At 52.0% G+C, this 6000-nt stretch overlaps 1 protein-coding gene across 1 annotated transcript in view; it reads left to right on the plus strand.

The window, feature by feature from the left end:
- The window catches only part of LOC108414562 (gastrula zinc finger protein XlCGF7.1-like), a 46731-nt gene extending 41290 nt beyond the window's left edge, over positions 1–5441 (plus strand). The window contains exon 4 of the mRNA XM_037532440.1: positions 4982–5441. The gene's annotated coding sequence lies outside the window, so the exon portion shown is untranslated. The remainder of the gene's footprint in view (positions 1–4981) is intronic.
- Positions 5442–6000: the final 559 nt, after the last annotated feature.

The raw sequence follows: 6000 nt of genomic DNA on the forward strand, positions 1-6000 counted from the left end.
TTGGGGTGTGGGAGTTTGCTGGTTAAATTGGGGTGTGGGAAGTCACTGATTAAGTTGGGGTATGGGAATTTGCTGGTTAAGTTGGGGTGTGGGAGTTCGCTGGTTAAGCTGGGGTGTGGGAGGTCGCAGGTTAAGCTGGGGTGTGGGAGGTCGCTGGTTAAGCTGGGGTGTGGGAGGTCGCTGGTTAAGCTGGGGTGTGGGAGGTCGCAGGTTAAGTTGGGGTGTGGGAGGTCGCCGGTTAAGCTGGGGTGTGGGAGGTCGCCGGTTAAGCTGGGGTGTGGGAGGTCGCCGGTTAAGCTGGGGTGTGGGAGGTCGCCGGTTAAGCTGGGGTGTGGGAGGTCGCCGGTTAAGCTGGGGTGTGGGAGTTTGCTGGTTAAGCTGGGGTGTGGGAGGTCGCTGGTTAAGCTGGGGTGTGGGAGGTCGCTGGTTAAGCTGGGGTGTGGGAGGTCGCTGGTTAAGCTGGGGTGTGGGAGGTCGCAGGTTAAGCTGGGGTGTGGGAGGTCGCAGGTTAAGCTGGGGTGTGGGAGGTCGCAGGTTAAGCTGGGGTGTGGGAGGTCGCAGGTTAAGCTGGGGTGTGGGAGGTCCTCGGTTAAGTTGGGGTGTGGGAGGTCGCCGGTTAAGTTGGGGTGTGGGAGGTCGCCGGTTAAGCTGGGGTGTGGGAGGTCGCAGGTTAACCTGGGGTGTGGGAAGTCGCTGGTTAAGCTGGGGTGTGGGAGGTCGCCGGTTAAGCTGGGGTGTGGGAGGTCGCCGGTTAGGCTGGGGTGTGGGAGGTCGCCGGTTAAGCTGGGGTGTGGGAGGTCGCCGGTTAAGCTGGGGTGTGGGAGGTCGCAGGTTAAGCTGGGGTGTGGGAGGTCGCAGGTTAAGCTGGGGTGTGGGAGGTCCTCGGTTAAGTTGGGGTGTGGGAGTTTGCCGGTTAAGATGGGGTGTGGGAGGTCGCCGGTTAAGTTGGGGTGTGGGAGGTCGCCGGTTAAGCTGGGGTGTGGGAGGTCGCAGGTTAACCTGGGGTGTGGGAAGTCGCCGGTTAAGCTGGGGTGTGGGAGGTCGCCGGTTAAGCTGGGGTGTGGGAGGTCGCCGGTTAGGCTGGGGTGTGGGAGGTCGCCGGTTAAGCTGGGGTGTGGGAGGTCGCCGGTTAAGCTGGGGTGTGGGAGGTCGCCGGTTAAGTTGGGGTGTGGGAAGTCGCTGGTTAAGTTGGGGTGTGGGAAGTCGCTGGTTAAGTTGGGGTGTGGGAAGTCGCTGGTTAAGTTGGGGTGTGGGAAGTCGCTGGTTAAGTTGGGGTGTGGGAGGTCGCTGGTTAAGTTGGGGTGTGGGAGTTTGCTGGTTAAGTTGGGGTGTGGGAGGTCGCTGGTTAAGTTGGGGTGTGGGAGGTCGCTGGTTAAGTTGGGGTGTGGGAGGTCGCTGGTTAAGTTGGAGTGTGGGAGTTTGCTGGTTAAGTTGGGGTATGGGAGTTTGCTGGTTAAGTTGGGGTGTGGGAGTTTGCTGGTTAAATTGGGGTGTGGGAAGTCACTGATTAAGTTGGGGTATGGGAATTTGCTGGTTAAGTTGGGGTGTGGGAAGTTGCTGGTTAAGTTGGGGTGTGGGAGTTCGCTGGTTAAGCTGGGGTGTGGGAGGTCGCAGGTTAAGCTGGGGTGTGGGAGGTCCTCGGTTAAGTTGGGGTGTGGGAGTTTGCCGGTTAAGCTGGGGTGTGGGAGGTCGCTGGTTAAGCTGGGGTGTGGGAGTTTGCTGGTTAAGCTGGGGTGTGTGAGTTTGCTGGTTAAGCAGGGGTGTGGGAGGTCGCTGGTTAAGCTGGGGTGTGGGAGGTCGCAGGTTAAGCTGGGGTGTGGGAGGTCGCAGGTTAAGCTGGGGTGTGGGAGGTCCTCGGTTAAGTTGGGGTGTGGGAGTTTGCCGGTTAAGATGGGGTGTGGGAGGTCGCCGGTTAAGTTGGGGTGTGGGAGGTCGCCGGTTAAGCTGGGGTGTGGGAGGTCGCAGGTTAACCTGGGGTGTGGGAAGTCGCTGGTTAAGCTGGGGTGTGGGAGGTCGCCGGTTAAGCTGGGGTGTGGGAGGTCGCCGGTTAGGCTGGGGTGTGGGAGGTCGCCGGTTAAGCTGGGGTGTGGGAGGTCGCCGGTTAAGCTGGGGTGTGGGAGGTCGCAGGTTAAGCTGGGGTGTGGGAGGTCGCAGGTTAAGCTGGGGTGTGGGAGGTCCTCGGTTAAGTTGGGGTGTGGGAGTTTGCCGGTTAAGATGGGGTGTGGGAGGTCGCCGGTTAAGTTGGGGTGTGGGAGGTCGCCGGTTAAGCTGGGGTGTGGGAGGTCGCAGGTTAACCTGGGGTGTGGGAAGTCGCCGGTTAAGCTGGGGTGTGGGAGGTCGCCGGTTAAGCTGGGGTGTGGGAGGTCGCCGGTTAGGCTGGGGTGTGGGAGTTCGCCGGTTAAGCTGGGGTGTGGGAGGTCGCCGGTTAAGCTGGGGTGTGGGAGGACGCCGGTTAAGCTGGGGTGTGGGAGGTCGCCGGTTAAGCTGGGGTGTGGGAGGTCGCAGGTTAAGCTGGGGTGTGGGAGGTCGCAGGTTAACCTGGGGTGTGGGAGGTCGCAGGTTAACCTGGGGTGTGGGAAGTCGCTGGTTAAGTTGGGGTGTGGGAGGTCGCTGGTTAAGCTGGGGTGTGGGAGTTTGCTGGTTAAGTTGGGGTGTGGGAGTTTGCTGGTTAAGTTGGGGTGTGGGAGTTTGCTGGTTAAGTTGGGGTGTGGGAGTTCGCTGGTTAAGCTGGGGTGTGGGAGGTCGCTGGTTAAGCTGGGGTGTGGGAGGACGCCGGTTAAGCTGGGGTGTGGGAGGTCGCCGGTTAAGCTGGGGTGTGGGAGGTCGCCGGTTAGGCTGGGGTGTGGGAGGTCGCCGGTTAAGCTGGGGTGTGGGAGGTCGCCGGTTAAGCTGGGGTGTGGGAGGTCGCCGGTTAAGTTGGGGTGTGGGAGGTCGCCGGTTAAGTTGGGGTGTGGGAGTTTGCCGGTTAAGTTGGGGTGTGGGAGTTTGCTGGTTAAGTTGGGGTGTGGGAGTTTGCTGGTTAAGTTGGGGTGTGGGAGGTCGCTGCAGTCCTGGTTGAGCTGCAGACAGTCATGCGCTGATCACCCCTTACTAGTAGGTTTAACTCCGGGGTCACAACTGAAATGTTAAGAAGAGCCATTTTGTTCTTTCACTCAGTCCACATTGCTACAGCGTTTTATGTCCTTTAATCATATTCATTGTAAATAAGTCTCAGTGTGTGCTAATGTGCTTGTGTAGGATAAAAGGATAAATGAAAGCGCTCACTTTGCTGTGCTTCAACACTTAGTTCAGCTGTAATCTTCTTACTCCTCAGGAAACTTTTCCGTGAGTTTCTTATAAAATGTCTCTCAGCATTAAAGCTTTACAGGGCTGAAACTTCTCGTTCACCAACTTCTTGTTTAAATTATACTGTTCCACTTTAAATGCTGCCTGGGGCGCCAGATTGTACTGCTGCACCATTTAAGGCGGAACGGGAAAATTAGACTAAGACGCGACTTCAGCATTGCCAGTTGTTGCAGATTAAGATTAAGTGACCCTTATTAGTCCCAGAAAGGGGAAATTCAACCTCAGCATTTAACCCATCCATGCAGTGAAACACCACATACATGCTAGTGAGCACACACACTTGCATGGAGCAATGGGCAACCTTATCCGCAGTGCCTGGGGAGCAGTTGGGGGTTAAGCGTCTTGCTCAAGGGCATATCAGTCATATAATGTTGGCTCTGGGGATCAAAACGGCGACCTTCCGGTCACAGGGCTGGGTCCCTAACCTCCAGCCCCTGACTGCCTCCAAATTAAATGTATCAGGAAACCAGCTGAGCTTATAACTGCAAATAAGTCACTTCATCTCCGAATTATCAATGTTCATCATCATCATCACTTTTATTTGTATAGCACCTTTCCCATGCTCAAGGACACTTTACAATCAAAGAAGATCAATATATTAAACAACACATTAAACAGAAGGACACTGCAGGTAAACATTCAAGTATAAACAGAACAACAATACCACAGTGAAAACAAGTAAGTCTTTAACAGAGATTTGAATGAAGACAGAGGAGTTGCATCCCGAATAGACTGTGGTAGAGTATTCCATAACCTGGGAGCTACTACCTAAAATGATCGACCACCCACAGAAGTCGAATTAAATCTAGGAACATGAAGAAGGCCTAGATTTTGCGATCTCAAAGTACAGGATGGGACATATAGATGAAGAAGCTCTGTCAAGTATAAAGGAGCCAGGCTTTGCAGAGCTTTATATGTTATAAGGAGAACCAGTGAAGACTCTGAAGGTCATTCTTTTTTGAAAAGGTGACGATCCTAGCAGTGGCATTTTGAACATACTGTAACTTAGTGAGTGTTTTGACAGGGAGGCCAGAAAAGAGAACATTGCAGTCATCCAGTTGTGACGTCACTAATGCACGCACAAGCATTTTTACATCGGCTTGACTGAGAAATGGTCGGAGGCAAGAACTATTGCGAAGATGAAAAAATGCTGTTAACAACGGAATTGATGTGGTCGTCAAAAGCGAGTGTAGGGTCAAAGATAACTCTGAGGTTGCAGATGTGGGGAGAAGGTGTAACTAGAATCCCATCAATATTGAGTTGAAATGGGTGCATTACAGCAGGAAAACTCTAAAATATCCAGGACAGGGGGTACAACAGGACCAGGGCTGATGACCTGTGGTTTAAAGGTAATAGAGTAGGGGAGAGATCACACACGTCTATTGAGTGCCAATGCTGAGGCAGACAGGTGTCTGAAATGTAGTCACTGGCTCTGGCATACCTATTTATTGTTGGATATGAAGTTGAATGCAGAGCTAAAACCTACAAACAGCACACATGCAAATTCCAGATCTGTGCAGGTGCTGCAAGATGTTTCCAAACCATTTGACTGGTTTAATCACTAACCAAGTGGTGTGATTCCATAATTTCTGTTGTGTTGGGTATTGACTTTTCTTTTTTCCTTTTTCTTCTCCAGAATCTTTTGCTGCAAATCTTCTGCTCCTCATGTCCTAAATCTGATTTGTTTTTACAAGCAAATCAACAAAACACCAGCAAAAGGAATTTGTTGCTGATGAAATTTGGAAAGATGAAATCTGAGGACACAGTGTCTGGAAACTCCAGCACTCCAAAAACATCCTCTGCTGCTATCCACACAAACACACCTCCCAGACAAGCACAGAAGATTACAAGAAAAGAAAAAAAGCACCACTGTTCAGACTGTGTAATCCCCTAAAGCACCAGCACATTCACACAGGAGAGAAACCGTATTAATGCTCAGCGTGTGGAAAGTATTTAAGTCAGCTGAGTAAACTCTGAAAACACCAACATATTCATACAGGGTAGAAACAGTATTACTGCAATTGTAGGAAGAATATCATGCATTCAAATATAAAGACACTCAAATGAAATAAAAACTGCATGTCGCATCAAAAATATTATTGTTTTTGATGATTTGGGGCTGCAACCTGGGCCCTGATATTGGTGTTGTTGGTGTTTAGAGAGCATGATGGTGATTCAAGGCTAGATTGATGATGTGACACCAAACAGACAGATCGTATACAGTATATTGCAAAAAAGTTTTCACTCACCCATCCAAATCATTGAATCCAGGTGTTCCAGTCACTTCCACGGCCACAGGTGTATAGAGCCGAGCCCCTAGGCCTGCAGACTGCTTCTACAGACATTAGTGAAAGAATGGGTCGCTCTCAGGAGCTCAGTGAATTCCAGCGTGGTACCGTGATCGGACGCCACCTGTGCAGCAAGTCCAGTCGTGAAATTTCCTCACTACTAAATATTCCACAGTCCACTGTCAGTGGGATTATAACAAAGTGGAAGCGATTGGGAACGACAGCAACTCAGCCACGAAGTGGTCGGCCACGTAAAATGACAGCGGATGCTGAGGGGCATAGTGCACAGAGGTCACCAACTTTCTGCAGAGTCGATCACTACAGACCTCCAAACTTCATGTGGCCTTCAGATCAGCTCAAGAACAGC

The sequence above is a fragment of the Pygocentrus nattereri genome, chromosome 2 (genome assembly GCF_015220715.1).
Source record: "Pygocentrus nattereri isolate fPygNat1 chromosome 2, fPygNat1.pri, whole genome shotgun sequence".
NCBI lineage: Eukaryota > Metazoa > Chordata > Actinopteri > Characiformes > Serrasalmidae > Pygocentrus > Pygocentrus nattereri.